The following is an 18,335-nucleotide window of genomic DNA, read 5'->3' on the forward strand; positions in this document are numbered from 1 at the left end:
TTCTCTAAAAAAACAAACTGGATGGTAAATAAAATAAAGAAAGAAAAAAAGATCAATAATTCCAACCACAGAAGAATCACTATTGCCATTTTCTTGTTTTTCCTTCTAGTTATTCTTTTACAGGTAAGGCATTCGAGGTAACCTGCACACTCAAATGTTTCCTACATAGTTGAGATGAAGACAAACACATAATTTTGTATCTTGATTTTTTCAAGTACATTGTAACACAAGTGTCTTCCTATGTGATAATGCAGTTTTTATAAATATAAATTGTTAATAACTGGCTAATACTCCATTATGTGGGTATATCATAATTTATTTTTCATCATTTCTCTATTGCCTTTTTTTTAGTTTGAGGGTATTCTACAAAATTATGTGGCAAATATCTGGTATGTAATTTGTCTGCATTTATTTTGCCTATATTTATTTCTTTAGGAGACATTCAGAGAGGAATTCCTGAGCAGATGGCTATGAATGGGCTGAAGCGTCTGACTGAGTCTCAGGGTGGGAGGTATCTAATGTTCTAAGGCCCCGAATGATACCACATTCTTTCCTGTGTCCCTGCACAGCTCACTTTGCCATTCCCCAGCAAAGCTAGCCCTAACTGCTCTCTCTGATAACTAATGAAGAGCATCTTTTCATTGGCTACTTTGATATCATTTTGTGAAATGCCTATGTGTTCCTGGTCCCCACCATGTCCTCCTCTGTATGGTTTTGTTGCCTTCTACATGAAACATTAAAATGACCAAGTATAAGTTCATTATTAAGCTGACCTCAAAATGGAGAGAATTTCCTGGGTTATCTAAGTGGGCCCAAGGGAATCATTAGGGTGCTTCAGAGTGGAAGAGGGAGGCCGATGAGGACCAGAGAGATGGCTGTGTGAAAACGGTTCAGCTCAGCAATGCCGGCTCTTAGGATGGAGGACTGAGCCACAGGCCTAGGAATGCGGACAGCTTCTAAAAACTCAACAAGGTAAGGGAATGGATTCTTCCCTTGCACCTCTAGAAGGAATGCAACCTGCAGACACCATCATGTTAGCCCAGTGAGAGCCCTATGAGGCTTCTGACCTCTACAGCTGTGGGGTAATTTGTGCTGTCATAAGCCACTAAATTTGTGGTAATTTGTTATCACAGCAGTAGGAAACTAATGCTGAATGTATTTTCAACTTCCTTAGTCGTATTGCTGGTAACCCCCTTTTCCAACTCCTACTCACTGGCACAGTCTATAGCAGAGGAGTCTAATGGTAGACACATCTTGGCTGAATCCTGGCCATATATAATAATACTTTTAATGGGGCTTATCATTCACACCACTCTAATGGGAATTAGACTGACTGTAAGCTAAGGCTCTTCAGGTACCACCTTTTTTTTTTTTTTTTGGCACATGCTAAACACTGACAGTCTGAGATTTTGGAGGCTTGGGCAGCCATTTAAATGCCTGTAGGCAATGTCCATCATAATATCTTCCGGTAACTCAAAAACATTTGCAGTTTTAACTTGTTCAAATTCTTTAGAATTTATTAGTAATTCTTCCCTCTTAAAAACAAAAAGGGGTGTTCTTTTGGTTATGCTCTCTAAAAGTCATAGTTTTGTTGGTTTCTAACATTAACATTGTTATTTTCCATAAAACTGCACTTTCCTGCTTAAGGCTTACTCTTTCTGACACTTATTACTTTCTTATTCAAAGGCAGTGTCAGCTTCCTGGACTATAGGCGAATCTGAACGATTATTTTGAAACAGTGCACATAACAATGCTCATTTTATGTTTATATGAAATAATATTTTAAACAAGAGAAAGAAGAACTTTGATTATGGTCATAAAGAAAGTCCAGACCACCACTTTGCTTCTGGCCAAAGAGATAAAACAAGCATGTGTCTGATTTGCGTGCTGGCCCACATAGTTCCCTTTGCAAATGTGGCTTTAAAGCAGCTAATCTTTTAAAGAGTCTCTACAGACTAATTTAGAAGCAAGGAGAACAAATGTGGGAGTATAAATGTGAGGCACTGAATAAGAGTGATAATCTCTGCCAATGAACACGCTGCTGTGTTTCTGCGTACCCAATGCCGTTCACGATTTTCATTTAGATGGAGCTACCTGGAGCTTGTTTTGCCTCCCCAGCACGATGTGCTACGTGACTGCAATTCAGATTTGGAAGGTTCGATCAGCCCTGGAGCTTACAGATCATGCTCTTCAGCTTCACTGTCTGAAGGACGAAAGCGTGACTGGTCCAAGGTTACCCACAAATGGCCAAGCTTGCCTCACGCCTGCACCCAAGAGAGGGCGCGTCTAGCTCTTGCCACCTCCTCTCCCCACAGCCCATCTCTCATTCTGCTGCTTCTCGAGTCTCTGCTATTTTGCTAGTGGCCAGCAAAATTTTGACAATTTCATCTTCTTAGTAGAACAAATTAGCAACATTCTTATTAATGTGATAGGAAAGCAACATCGTATTTGTCTGATGGATTGTACATGGAAAAAGAAAATGCAGGGCTTTTTAAATTACAAGATGTTATAATAGGTAAATATGTGGGGAGTTCCTTGATTGTGGCTTGGTTATGAACAAAAATACGTTCAGAAGCAGTTGTTTGGTACCCAAAACACATCCTCTTGTGGAAACTGCTTGGGGAGCTCTTCCTTACCTCTGTTAGGGAAATGCTCTGACATTAAGGCGAAAGAACTAAGCGAATGTTTCTATAGCAAATGGTAACACTAAAAATAGTGTTTGGAGTGAAAGTAAGATGTGGAATAATTTCTTCACTGTTTCCATGGAAAAATAGGCAAGTGGGAATAGATGTAGCCACGTCTGGCTGTGCCTGTGAGGCCTTCGGCAGATGGGGAAACTTGCTGAAAAGAAGTGGGATGGCATGCGCTGACATCACTTTCTAAACAACTGTTAATCGTGTCACCACCGTCTCCATTATCACCTCCCATTCTAAATGTCTAGGAGTCTGCGGTTTACTTTATCTATGTATATATGAAAGTTTTCATTTACTGTGTTTTTGTATCTAGTTGCTTATTGCCCGATCAGTGTTAATTCTAAGCAAACTCACCCAGGGAGTGGTGACCCTATGTGAAATTGTGATATAGGTGAAGCTTGTTTTTGGTGCACTTGGAGTTCTCTTGCAGCTCAAAGACCTATCCCGCAAATGCCTGGATCCACCTTCTGCAGGCAAAGCCCCATTTCATTACCTACCTCCAGTTTGATTCAAATATACCCATCCTATAAACCTCAGCTAGTAAACCAACATGTTAGTAAACCAAATGATTAGCAGGCTTTGTTGGCCAACATATGTTCCTGCTTAATACTCATAAAAGTCCTGTGAGATACATGTTATCTCCATTCCAAGAACAGGAAACTCAGAGAGAACTTGCCAAAGTTTGAGTAGCCAGTGAGTGGGGAAGCCAGAATTCAGAATCAACTTGGTTTGACCCCGAAGCACCTAGTATGAGGCCTAAGGCATATGCACTCAGAATTAGCCTCTCTTTCTCTCCATTGTGAAGAATTTGGAGAAATTCTGATATATGGATTAAGATAATTTGGTGGTTCTGAATTCAAATGCTTGCTAGAAACTTAAATGTATTTTCCTTCTAGCTTAGGGGGCATAACCATAAAACCAGCAAGCCATGAGAGCTGCATATGGTGGAACTGATTCCCATGCTTTTCTGGTATTGTCTGCAGCTTAGGGATGCTGCCCTCTTGCCTCCCATAGCTTATCTTCTTCCTGTGGCCTGAGAACAGATTTAACTAACTAACGTGTTCCTGCTCCCTTGTAAAGAAACGGATGCTGGCTGGCAGAGGACCTGTGATTAATGTCATTAGCCAGCCTTTGTGAGTCTCTGGGAAGATGGGTCTGCAGTTCTTTTAGCTAAGCTGTGATGTGCAAATAGCACATCCCAGTATTCAATGCTCTACAGATTAATAATTAAAGTTGTGGATTTTATATTGACACAAGTGACTTTATAGCTCAGTTTTTAAAACAAGAGATTTTTAAAAGTTCATTCTGAACTTCTGACCTTGAGTACAATGATGTACGAAAGACTAGTTTTAACAACTAGAAAACTGGAAGGAAAAATGCAACAATTCTGTTCATTTACCTGCCGGCAGCACAGGACTGTGAGCCCTGAGAAGGAAACAAATAAGCTGAGTCCTAAGATCACCTTGGCTTCCTGCCTGAAGGTGATTTCTGGACTGCGTGGGCAAACAGAAAGAACTCAGTGTCTGGCAGCCTGAGTCAAGAAAATTGAGATCAGAATTGAGGGAAGTTGAAGAAGCTGGAATTTGCAGGGCAGAGCTCTGGAAAGGAAAAAGCCAGGGGGAAAAGAACGCCAGAAGTCTAGTCTCTGCTGACCATGAGGCTGCAATGCACAGAATGAAATGCCACAAGGCAGGGCAAAAGATGAACAGGGACTTGCAGGATGAACAGTTCCCAGTGCTAACTACAGATGGGGGTATATTCAAACTTTGACTGGCTTGTGAGCCCCAACAGGGAGTCCTTGGGATCACACAGCTCATTCGGTGAAGACAATCCTTAGTAGTGGGATTTTCCCTGGATGAATCATCCTCTAGACCTACCTGAGTAAAGTGTTAGAGTTTAAATTGTGTCCTCTCAAAACTCCTATGTTGAAGTCCTAACCTCCACTACCTCAGAATGTGCCCTTGTTTGGAAGAGGGTCATTGCAGATGTTATTAGTTAAGATGAGCTCATACTGTTTTGGGTGGGGCCCCTAATCCAATGTGACTAATGACCTTATAAAAAGGGGAAATTTGGCTGAAAGCGGAGGCTCACGCCCATAATCCCAGCACTTTGGGAGGCCAAGACAGGCGGATCACCTGAGATCAAGAGTTAGAGACCAGCCGGGCCAATATGGTGAAACCCTGTCTCTAATAAAAATACAAAAATTAGCTGGGCATGGTGGCGGGCACCTGTAATCCCAGCTACTCGGGAGGCTGAGGAAGGAGAATCGCTTGAACTCAGGAGTTGGAGGTTGCAGTGAGCTGAAATCATGCCATTGCACTCCAGCCTGGGTGACAAGAGCGAGACTCCAGCCTGGGTGACAAGAGTGAGACTCCATCTCAAAAAAAAAAAAAAAAATTTCAGGTGATCAAGTCTCTCTAGATGAGACCCCTGTGAAAGACTGGCAGAGGAGAGGTTGGACTTTTTCATAGAGTTCTTTGAAGATCTTGCAGACAGACTTTATGTGTTTGGAGACATGAAATCTTCTTTGGGAGTGGTGTTTTAACCAGGTCTTCACCCAATGGTTACACTAGTGAACTGGGAACTTACAGGACCAACTAGCAGACTCCAAACAGGTAAATCAGATGTATTTTCTATCCAGTGGCTCAAATATTAAATTTGGACTGGAAAAATCTGGGCGTCCTCCCACAACTGTGTGTCTCTCTTTGTGAATTGCTGGACAAAGAGCAGTTTAAAGCATTAAAAGCCAAATTAGAGGTATCATTCTTAGCCTATTCAAGAAAAGGTATTCAATGATCAGCCCATTTTTAAAGGTTTAAAAAGCTGCAAATCCAAGAGTACAGTTTTGTTCTGCAGTTAAATTGGTGTGTGATTTTTTTAATTCTAATTTTTGCAGACAGTTGCACTGTATGTAACATCTGTGTCAAAAGAACGTATCCACTCCCATCTTATCTCCAAGTTTTAACTTTTATTTAATGAGTTGTTTTGAACTTTTTGATTAATTTCCTTCCTCACATGATCTCTCTTATCCTTTATAGTGTCTAAATCTATATACCTTAAGAGAAACTTATAAAAAAGAAAAGTAATAGGAAAAAGTCTGGGAGGTGAAATGAATTGGTTTTACCCTTCATAAACTGAAAAACTCACTGCAAAACCTTACAAGAAGAATAGTTAACCCAGTCTTGCCATTCCTTCTCAAAATGAAGCTTGTTAAAAAGCGTAGACCACTAACAACTCCATGTCCCTTGCTTTCATGTCATTTAGTGTTGAAGTGACAAGCAGCGTGAGAATTCTCAGACAGACCATTCTTTTTGTGACTACCAAGGTGTGACCTGCTGTGAGACAAGGCAGGGAAATATACTGTAGTTTTCTTCCTATAATTTTTTTTAACTTAAGTTTGCTGCAAAAACATGGGTGGGTTTGGAGAGACAAGTATTCAAAATCTTCCACAATTCTCCCCAAAGGAAAAGTAGGGGGAGATGCCTACTCCCATAGGGTCTCCACAGGGTGAGAAGGACAGTGCCATAAATTAAACCAGGGAGCACAAGGGGCACTGCCCAAACTGGGAAGGGCACCATCAATGTCAATGGTGTTAGTGTTGGTGAAGAGAGCCCTGGGTCCGGGCTTCACTCAGCCCTGAGGTAGTTGTCTACCTGTGACAATTTTCAGAAACTTCCTTAACTTTATTTTTCCTATCAGTGAAATGAAAAGACTGAACTGTTTGGAGTATATCTGATTTCAAATTCAGGCATTCAGTAGTTCTGGCAGAAGATTAAGAGGCTAGATTTCATTCTTTCTTGATAGATAAGAGATTGACAACAAATAATTTTTTGAAAGTTATACATTACATATAGTGATATTTGGCATTGTCATTGAATGTTCAGTTGTATTTGTGTTAAAATGACAGCCATCTTTTACTGTGCATTTGCAATGTGCCACACACAGTACCAAGCATGTTGTAGCCATATTGTCTCATTTTACTCATTATTCATGTGCACTGACATCTGAAAAAAAACAAAGCTTAACAAAGACATGTAGGTATCACAGCCAGGAAGCAAATTTAGGTCCTTCTGGTTACAAAGTCAATGTTTCAACCATCAGTCCCCTCCACATGACTCAGTTGTTTCTATTTTAAGTCAAAGAGGGTTTCTTTTCATAATAAACTCAACTTCTGTTGATTTCTTCATAAAATTAGATATATTAGTTTTAAGTCCGTGTGAATGTATAGCACAAAGTTTCCAGCAGGTGAACATTCTATTATAGGAAAAAACAATGGAGTAATATCCATTCTTTTATAGGAAATAGCAATGGAATAATATCCATAAAAGGGAAAATAATTTAAAATGCTTCTTTTTTCAGAAATACATTTATTTTAATCAAGTGGAAAGAAAAATTTTAAGTGATAGGTCAGTGCATGTGAAAAAATAAATGAAAACATGTCTTCTTCTTTCCCCATCCCCTCCCCCACTTCTCCTTCTCCTCCTCTTCTTTTTTGAGACAGGATCTCACTGTGTCACCCAGGCTGAAATGCAATGGTGCAATCATGGCTCACTGCAGCCTCAACTGTGGTGAGTGATTAGCAATTAAAAGAAATACAAGGCATTCATACTTGAAAGGAAGACTAAAGCTACCTGAGATTAAAGCTAGATAAATCCAAGAAGATGGGAAGAAACCAGCGCAAAAATGATGAAGTCATCGAAGCCCAGAACTACTCTCCACAACCAAGGGATCACAACTCCTCACCAGCAAGGAAGAAAACAGAATGGAGAACAAATTTGAAGAGTTGACAGAAGCAGGCTTTAGAAGGTCGGTAATAACAAACTTCTCTGACCTAGAAGAACATGTTCTACACCAACGCAAAGAAACTAAAAACCTTGCAAAAAGGTTAGATGAAATGCTAACTAGAATAACCAGCTTAGAGAAGAACATAAATGACTTGATGAGCCAAAAAACACAGCACAAGAACTTTGAGATGCATACACAAGTTTCAATAGCTGAATCAATCAAGCAGAAGAAAAGATATCAGAGACTGAAGATCAACTCAATGAAATAAAACAAGAAGGCAAGAAAAGAGAAAAAAGAGTGAAAAAAATGAACAAAGCCTCCAAGAAAAATGGGATTATGTGAAAAGACCTAATCTACACTTGATCAGTGTACTGGAAGATGATGGGGAGAATGAATCCTAGCTGGAAAACATGCTTCAGGCTATTATCCAGGAGAATTTCCCCAACCTAGCAAGACAGGCCAACATTCAAATAAAGGAAATACAGAGACCACTACAAAGATAATTCTCAAGAAGAGCAACCCCAAGGCACATAATCATCAGATTCACCAGGGTTGAAATGAAGGAAAAAATTATAAGGGCAGCCAGAGAGAAAGGTTGGGTCACCCACAAAGGGAAGCCTATCAGACTCACAGCGGATCTCTTAGAGGAAACCCTATAAGCCAGAAGAGAGAGGAGGCCAATATTCAACATTTTTAAAGAAAAGAACATTCAACTCAGAATTTCATATCCAGCCAAACTAAGCTTTGTAAGTGAAGGAGAAATAAAATCCTCCTTTATGGACAAGCAATTGCTGAGAGATTTCGTCGCCACCAGAATTGCCTTAAAAGAGCTCCTGAAGGAAGCACTAAACATGGAAAGGAATAACCAGTATCAGCCACAGCAAAAATGTACCAAATGGTAAAGACCAATGATACAATCAATAAACTGCATCAACCAAAGGGCAAAACAACCAACCAGTAAAAAATGGCAGGATTAAAGTCACACATAACAATATTAGCCTTATGGCCCGATCAAAAGACACAGACTGGCAAACTGGATAAAAAGTCAAGAACCATCAGTGTGCTTTATTCAGGAGACCCATCTCACATGCAAAGACACAAAAAGACTCAAAATAAAGGGATGGAAGAAGATTTACCAAGCAAATGGAGAGTAAAAAAAGCAGAGGTTGCAATCCTAGTCTCTGATAAAACAGACTTTAAATGAACCAAGATCAAAAGAGACAAAGTAGGGCATTACATAATGGTAAAAGGATCAATAAAACAAGAAGAGCTAATGATCCTAAATATATATGCACCCAATACAGGAGCACCCAGATATATAAAGCAAGTTCTTAACAACCTCCAAAGAGACTTAGAATTCTGCACAATAATAGTGGGAGACATTAACACTCTACTGTCAGTATTAGACAGATCAGTGAGAGAAAATCAACAAGGATATCCAGGACTTGAACACAGATCTGGACCAAGTGAACCTAATAGTCATCTACAGAACTCTCCACCCCAAATCCACAGAATATACATTCTTCTCAGCACCACGTCACACTTAATCTAAAATCAACCATATAATATGAAGTAAATCACTCCTCAGCAAATGAAAAAGAACAGAAATCATAACAAACAGTCTCTCAGACTACAGTGCAATCAAATTAGACTCAGGATTAAGAAACTTACTGAAAACAGCACAACTTCATGGAAACTGAACAACTGGCTCCTGAATGTCAAGTGGATAAACAATGAAATGAAGGTGGAAATAAAGATGTTCTTCAAAACCAACAAGAATGAAGACACAACATACCAGAATCTCATTTAAAGCAGTGTCTAGAGGAAAATTTATAGCAATAAATGCCCACATGAGAAGCAAGGAAAGATCTAAAATCGACACCCTATCATCAAAATTGAAAGAGCTAGAGGAGCAAGATCAAAAAAACTCAAAAGCTAGCAGAAGACAATAAATAACTAAGATCAGAGTAGAACTGAAGGAGATAGAGACACGAAAAACCCTTCAAAAAATCCATAAATCCAGGAGCTGGTTTTTTGAAAAGATTAACAAAATAGACAGACCACTAGCCAGATTAATAAAAAAGAAAACAGAGAATCAAGTAGATGCAATAAAAAACAATAAAGGGGATAACACCACCAATTCTACGGAAATACAAACTATCCTCAGATATTACTACAAACAACTCTATGCACATAAATCAGTAAACCTGGAAGAAATGGGTAAATTCCTGGACACTTGCACCCTCACAAGCCTAAACCAGGAAGAAGCCAAAACCCTGAATAGACTAATAACAAGGGCTAATGTTGAGGCAGCAATTAATAGCCTACCAACCAAGAAAAGCCCAGGTCCAGATGGGTTCACAGCCAAATTCTATCAGACATACAAAGAGGAGTGGGTACCACTCCTGAAACTATTCCAAAAATTCCAAAAAAAGGAAATCATTCCCAAATCATTTTATGAGACCAACATTCTCCTGATTTCAAAATCTGGCAGAAACGCAACAAAAAAAGGAATCTTCAGGCCAATATCCATGATGAACATAGATGCAAAAATCTTCAATAAAATACTGGCAAACTGACTGCAACAGCACATCAAAAAGCTTATCCACCATGATCAAGTAGGCTTCATCATGGGGATGCAAGCCTGGTTCAATATACGGAAATCTATAAATGTAATCCACCACATAAACAGAACCAAAGACAAAAACCACATGATTTTCTCAATAGATCCAGAGAAGGCCTTCAACAAAATTCAACAGCCCTTTATGCTAAAAACCCTCAATAAAGTAGGTATCGATGGAACGTATCATGAAATAATAAAAGCTATTAACGACAAACCCATAGCCAATATCATACTGAACGGGCAAAAATTGGAAGCATTCCCTTTGAAATCTGGCACTAGACAAGGATGCCCTCTCTCACCACTCCTATTCAATAAAGTATTGGAAGTTCTAACCAGAGCAATCAGGCAAGACAAAGAAATAAAGGATATTCAATTAGGAAAGGAGGAAGTCAAATTGTCTCTATTTGCAGATGACATGATTGTATATTTAGAAGACCCCATCGTCTGAGCCCAAAAGCTCCTTAAACTGATAAGCAACTTCAGCAAAGTCTCAGGATACAAAATCAGTGGGCAAAAATCACAAGCATTCCTATAAACCAATAACAGACTTAAAGAGAGCCAAATCAAGAGTGAACTCCCATTTCCAATGTCTACAAAGAGAATAAAATACCTAGGAATACAACCAACAAAAGATTAAAGGACCTCTTCAAGGAGAACTACAAACCACTGCTCAAGGAAATAAGAGAGGACACAAACAGATGGAAAAACATTCCATGCTCATGGTTAGGAAGAATCAATATCGTGAAAATGGCCATACTGCCCAAAGTAATTTATAGATTCAGTGCTATCCCCATCAAGCTATCCATTACCCTCTTCACAGAACTGGAAAAAAACCACCTTAAATTTCATGTGGAACCAAAAGAGATCCTGCATAGCCAAGACAATCCTAATCAAAAAGAACAAAGCTGGAGGCATCATGCTACCTGACTTCAAACTATACTACAAGACTACAGTAACCAAAACAGCATGGTACTGGTACGAAAATAGAGTAGACCATTGGAACAGAACAGAGGCAACACCACACATCTACAACCATCTGACCTTTGACAAATCCAACAAAAACAAGCAATGGGGAAAGGATTCCCTGTTTAATAAATGATGTTGGGAAAACTGGCTAGCCATGTGCAGAAAGCAGAAACTGGACCCCTTTCTGACACCTTACACTAAAATTAACTCCAGATGGATAAAAGACTTAAACATAAGACCTAGCACCATAAAAACCCTAGAAGAAAACCTAGGCAAAACCATTCAGGACATAGGCATAGGCAAGGACTTCATTACTAAAACACCAAAAGCATTGGCATCAATAGCCAAAATAGACAAATGGGTCTAATTAAACTCCAGAGCTTCTGCACAGCAAAAGAAACAATCATTAGAGTGAAGTGGCAACCAACAGAATGGGCAAAAAATTTTGCTATCTACCCATCTGTTAAAGGGCTAATATCCAGAATCTACAAAGAACTGAAACAGATTTACAAGAAACAAACAAACAAACAAACCCATTTGAAAATGAGTGAAGGATATGAACAGACACTTTGCAAAAGAAGACATTTATGAGGCCAAAAAACATATGAAAAAATGCTCATCATCACTGGCCATTAGAGAAATGCAAATCAAAACCACATTGAGATACCATCTCACGCCAGTTAGAATGGCAATCATTAAAAAATCTGGAGACAACGGATGCTGGAGAGGATGTGGAGAAATAGGAACACTTTTACACTGTTAAGTGGGAGTGTAAATTAGTTCAACCATTGTGGAAGACAGTGTGGTTATTCCTCAAGGACCTAGAAACAAAAATTATGTTTGACCCAGCAATCCCATTACTGGGTATATATCAAAGGATTATAAATCATTCTATTATAAAGACACATGCACACATTGTGGCACTGTTTACAATATCAAAGACCTGAAACCAACCCAAATGCCCATCTATGATAGACTGGACAGGGAAAATGTGGCATATATACACCATGGAATACTACACAGTCATAAAAAATGATGAGTTCGTGTCCTTCATAGGGACATGGATGAATCTGAAAACCATCATTCTCAGCAAAATGACACAAGAACAGAAAAACAAACACTGCGTGCCAAATACAGGTGACGGGGGGATGGAGGCAGCAAACCACATTGCCATGTATGTACCTATGCAACAATGAAATATTTTTAAAAAGAAAGAAATATCCATAAAAAACAAAATCCAAAATATTTGTAAAGTATATATTTTATAAGGAATTTATATCCAGAATATGTAAAGAATTCTTGCAATTCTATAATAAAAAGACAACCATATTAAAAGTGGGCAAAAGAGTCAAAGACATATGAATGGCTAATAAATATGTCAAAAGATGCTCCACATTATTAGTCATTAGGAAATGCAAATCAAAGCCACATCACACCCACAAGAAGGGCATAATAATATTGTCAACAAGAATTAAAATATACAGATTTGAAGATGATACATATTTATAAAAGCATCCAAAAATTCAAGTATTTAGCAACAGATATTTAAAAATTTATGGAACAATACCTCCACACAGAAAACTATGAACTATTACTCAGAAAATCAAATAAGTGGAGGACTCTATGTTCAGAGACTAGAAGACTCAATATCATGAAGATGTTCATTTCCCTCAAACGGATCTACAGATTTGATGTGGCACCATAAAAATCTTAATAAGTTTCACAAGGAATTTCACTAAGTGATTTTAAAATTATATGGAAATGCAAAAGCAAAAATGGCCAAGATACTTTTGAACAAAAACATAATATGAAAAGATTTGTGCTAAATTGTATCAAGACTTTATTGTAAAGATATGCTAATTAAAGCAATGAGGTATTTGTCAGATAGACAAACAGACCAATAGAATAGTATAGAATGCCCAGAAACTAAGCCACACATAATTCATCCTTGATAGGACAAGGTGGTACTGCACAATAGTGGGGTAAGAGGGTCTTTTCAATAAATGATGCTGAGTTAACTGAAAACCTATATAGAATATTAAAATTTTCCACATCTGTCACACGCCATATATAAAAATCAATTCCAGACAAACTGTAACTCTAAAACTGACAAGCAAAACAATAAAGTTTATAAAAACATGAGATGTAATTATGACCTTAAGGTAGGGAAAGATTTTTTTTTTTTTTTTTTTGAGAAGGTGTCTTGCCCTGACTCCCAGGCTGGAATGGTGCGATCTCTGCTCACTGCAATCTCCGCCTCCTGGATTCAAACAATTCTTCTGTCTCAGTCTACCGAGTAGCTGGGATTGCAGGCATGCGCCAGCATGCCCATCTAATTGTTGTACGTTTAGTAGAGATGGGGTTTCATCATGCTGGCCAGGCTGATCTCGAACTCCTGACCTCAAGTGATTCTCCCTCCTTGGCCTCCCGAAGTGCTGGGATTATATGCAGGAGCCACCATGCCCGGCCAAGATTTCTAAGAAGGACAGAAAAAATCTACATCCTTAAAGGAAATTATTAATAAATTGGACATTATTAAAATATAAAACTTCTGTTTATTAAAAGATGACATTAAATTAGTGAAAAAAGCCAGCCACAATGGAAGGTTATTTGTAACACATGTTACCAGCGGTGAGCTTGTATCCATATACTACCTAAAAAAAACTGTAATTTAAGAAAAAGGAAACCCAGTAGAAAACTATGTAAAAAAACATGAATAGGAACTTCATAAATACATATACCAATTGGGAAATAGGCACCTAAAAAGGTGCTCAGCTCCATTAGTTATTAGTGTAATGCAAATTATAACTGTAGTGAGAAACTTTTCGTGTGTGTGTGTGTGTGATGGAGTTTCACTCTTGTTACCCAGATTGAAGTGCAATGGCACAATCTTGGCTCACTGCAACCTCCGCCTCCCAGATTCAAGCGATTCTCCTGCCTCATCCTCCCCAGTAGCTGGGATTACAGATATGCACCACCACGCCCACCTAATTTTGTATTTTTAGTAGAGACGGGGTTTCTCCATGTTGGTCAGGCTGGTCTCAAACTCACAACCTCAGGTGATCCGCCCACCTCAGCTCCCAAAGTGCTGGGATTACAGGAATCAGCCACCTCACCTGGCATGAGACATTTTACACCTACCAGCAAGTCAAAAATTAAAATGATTGACAATACCAAGCTGGTGGAGCAACATGAACCCTCTTGCTAGTGGGTGTGTAAATTAGTGCAATTGCTTTGGAAAACAATTTGGATTATCTACTAAGGGGGAACATATGCATACTCTTTAATCCAGTAATTCCACTTCTAGATGTATATCCCCCCAAAATGTGTGCACATGTGCACCAAGAGACATACATATAAATGTTCACAGCAGCGTCATTTTTAAGAGTCCAAACCAGGAAACAACCCAAATGTCCATTACCAGCAAAATGAATAAATTGCATCATATTTGTACAATCGAATAATGCACAACAATGAAAATGAACAAACCGAAACTACATTTATCGATATGGGTAAATCTCATAAACATTGAGTGAAAAGAAGGAAAAATAATACTCTATAATTTCATTTATAAAAGTCTTCAAATAGACAAAACTAAATTCTAAGTCTTAGAAATCAGGACATTGGTTATTTTGAGGAGACAGGAATAGTGATTGGGACTGGGTACAAAGGAAACCACTGAGATTTGATTTGTTACTCAGGTGATGATTTTATGGGTATTTATTCCACAATAATTTATTGAATTCATAGAAATTTGTACTGTATACTTTTCTGTATGGTTATAATACTTTACAATACAAATGAAGTATTGCTTAAACTTTATTATAATTAGATTTTTCTAATAATAAAATACAGAAAATTAGGATCAAATGCTTTCCCCTCATCCTCACAGGTGACTTTTTCTAGGCTTTCTCAGTTTATCTGGCATATCTGTCAGGTCTATGATCTTTTGTAATCATGGTCACAAAGATATTATTCTTTAGAAAAAACAAACAAACAAAAAACTCCCTTCCCATTGCAGAATCCAGAGATGTCTGCATTGTTTTACCCCAGAGAGCTCTTAAACAGTGAGCGACAGTACACAAAGAGAATAGACAGCATAGAGAAGTGGCCAAAGAGACTCCAGTCTGCTCTGTCTGGCTTTGATGATCTGTGAAAACTCTTTAAGTAGATACTCCTAGTCATTCTTTCTCTTTAAGAATTAACATCTATAAACCTGCCATTCATTGCTATAAAAGAAGATACTTTTCTATTGCTTCATGTATGAATTACCCACTTGACCCAGTGAAAGTCCTTCTTGCTTTCTTTTTTTTTTTTTGAGATGGACTCAGACTTTCGCCCAGGGTTTCACTATGTTGGCCAGGTTGGTTTCGAACTCCTGACCTTGTGATCCACCTGCTTCAGCCTCCCAAAGTGCTGGGATTACAAGTGTGAGCCACTGCGACCTGCTGAAGGTATTTATTTCAAAACTTCTGAAGGCTAACCTACTGCCAGACAAAGGCTTAATGAAAACCTGAAATCATTTATCTTTTGATCTATTGGCTGAAAATCCTTGTCTCTGAACAATCCACCTTCACAAATAACTGAGGTTTGTAGACATGCAGAAGGATTTGATAGTTGTTATGAGGGCTGCAATATTCAAATGTAGATCAGTTACAGCAATAACCATAGTTCATGCAAGGTACAGAATTGTAGAGAAAAAAATATTTTCTTCTTCCACTAGAGGAAGTGTGAAGTTCTGATCACAAATACAGTTTAGAATTTTTTAAAACACATGAAAACTTTTTGTAATAGACGATTGAAATTCTAGGTTTATATGGACATACACTATATAAATATGTATACTATATAAATATTTATGTCGATCTATATACACACACAACTATTTCTGTGTTTATATATATACACATACACATATATATGGAGATATATATGTAATGTGTGTGTGTGTATACACACATATATATATACACACATATATATATATCTCCATATAAACCCAGCCCTTTCAATTACCTACTGCGAAAAGTTTTCACCAGTCTATATCATTGTTATTAAGGGTGTTTTCAAAAAGGTATTAGGTATGGCTTTTCTCCAATAGATGTAATCAAGTCCATGTATTTATTAATGCTTACAAAATCCAGGATTAATTGCCTTCTTTCATATAGAAGACCGAAAATGGTCAAAGAGACTTGTATCATCCTGGATTAAGTTGACTACCGAATTTTCCAACTCTAGGCTGCTAAGGAAGCTCTTGAACTGTTTTCTGCCCATGACCATTTTCTTCAGATCTGTCTGCCTTTAACTCTCTTCTGCAAAGACTCACTGCCTGCTGTTGTATGAGTAAATGCTTATATAAATCATTATATAGACTTACTAAAGATATGTTTTGTTTAGTAAGAAAGTTTTAGAAGATAGAGAGAAATGTACCATCTTCCAAAAATGTAAACGTAATTGAAAAAGGAATCCTTCAGTATCACAGAGTTTACCTTGCCAATACATAGGCATGGAATTTATCAGGCGTTTGGCAGAGCATGAGACACATGCTAAAACTGGCTGCACTAGAGTACAATTTCAGTGAGTTCTTAGGGTTGCATAAAACTGTAGAGGCAAACCTTTCACCCGGATGAATGTAAAAAAATTGGTTTCACACATGTTCATTCAATAAATAATTATCGAGTATCTTCTATTTGAAAGATATTGGCAGTTGAGAATGAATTAGTAAAAAAAATGTTGCAATAGTCCACTGAAAGAAAGATAGGAAGATCTACATATTAAATAAAATTATACATCAGTTTAAGTTTATACTTAAATACAGATGAAAACATTTTTCTCTGATATTAAAGTCAAGAACAAGATGATGGTGAGACATGTTCCTGACTCCATGGCTCTATTTGTCTAAAGGCTGTTATCTTGAAGCATAGACATGCACAGATGGAGTTAATTAGCTGTCCTTGAGCTAGGCTTACCTCCAATTGCTCAGACATTGATGGAAACATCATTAAAGAAGCTGACCTTTAATAGCAATCCCTGAGATTCCACAGCCTGGTAAGAAAACTGAGGAAGCAGAGGGAGCAAACAGTCTGAAGTCTTCTATGTCAGTATATTGCAAAATGGCATCTCTGTTATATCAGATGTTACAGTTTAACAGATAATGCAGATGTGTTAGTAATTACTATAATGTCTGTTTTATTCTCAGATAAAACTGTTTAAACTGAGCTCAACTAAGCACAAGAAAGGGAAAGGGGCTCAGAAAGGATAACAAAAGCTTGTTTCCCAACTGTAGAGCTGGCCTTTCTCCTAGGGAGAGCTTCTCCCAACTCCCCTCTCTGCATTAGCTGCCTCTGGAATTAGCTTTGGCCCTTGAACAACACGGGTTTGAACTGTGCAGATCCGCTAATACACAGATTTTTTTCAATAAAAGTTACATGGAGTGTGCCTGCCTCTCCTGCACGCTCTCCAACCTCTGAAGTCCTATGGTCCATGAATTTGCATCTTTTCTTTTTGTGACCACCAAGTGCACATACCTTTTAAGGCTTAATCTTTTTTTTTTTTATTTTTTAAAAAGCCTTTATTTTAGGTTCAGGAATACATGTGCAGGTTTTTTACATAGGTGGCAAACAGAATATAGAGGGTTTTTTAAATCTTAAAAACATAACTCACACCTGTAATCCCAGCACTTTGGGATGCCGAGGCAGGTGGATCACTGAGGTCAGGAGTTCGAGACCAGCCTTGCCAACATGGTGAAACCCTGTCTCTACTAAAAATACAAAAATTAGCCAGGCATAGCGGCTCATGCCTATAATCCCAGCCACTAGGGGAGCTGAAGCAGGAGGATCACTTGCACCTAAGAGGTGAGGTTGCAGTGAGCTGAGACCATGCCACTGTACTCCAGCCTGGGCAACAGAGCAAGACCCTATCTCAAAAAAAAAAAAAAAAAGATTATGGAGACCAAGGTTCTTTAAAGTCAGGCACAGTGGCTCACACCTGTAATCCCAGCACTTTGGGAGGCCGAGACAGGTGGATCACCTGAGGTCAGGAGTTCGAGACCAGCCTGGCCAACATGATAAAACCCTGTCTCTACTAAAAATACAAAAATTGCCCGGGTGTGGTGGCAGGCACCTCTAATCCCAGCCACTCAGGAGGGGAGGCTGAGGCAGGAGAATCACTTGAACCCAGGAGGAGGAGGTTGCAGTGAGCCAAGATCGCGCCACTGCACTCCAGCCTGGTGGACAAGACTGAGACTTGAGTCTTTTAAAAAAAAAACA

Source organism: Aotus nancymaae, unplaced genomic scaffold, assembly GCF_030222135.1.
Source record: "Aotus nancymaae isolate 86718 unplaced genomic scaffold, 86718_ANA_hifiasm-v0.15.2.pri h1tg000131l, whole genome shotgun sequence".
NCBI lineage: Eukaryota > Metazoa > Chordata > Mammalia > Primates > Aotidae > Aotus > Aotus nancymaae.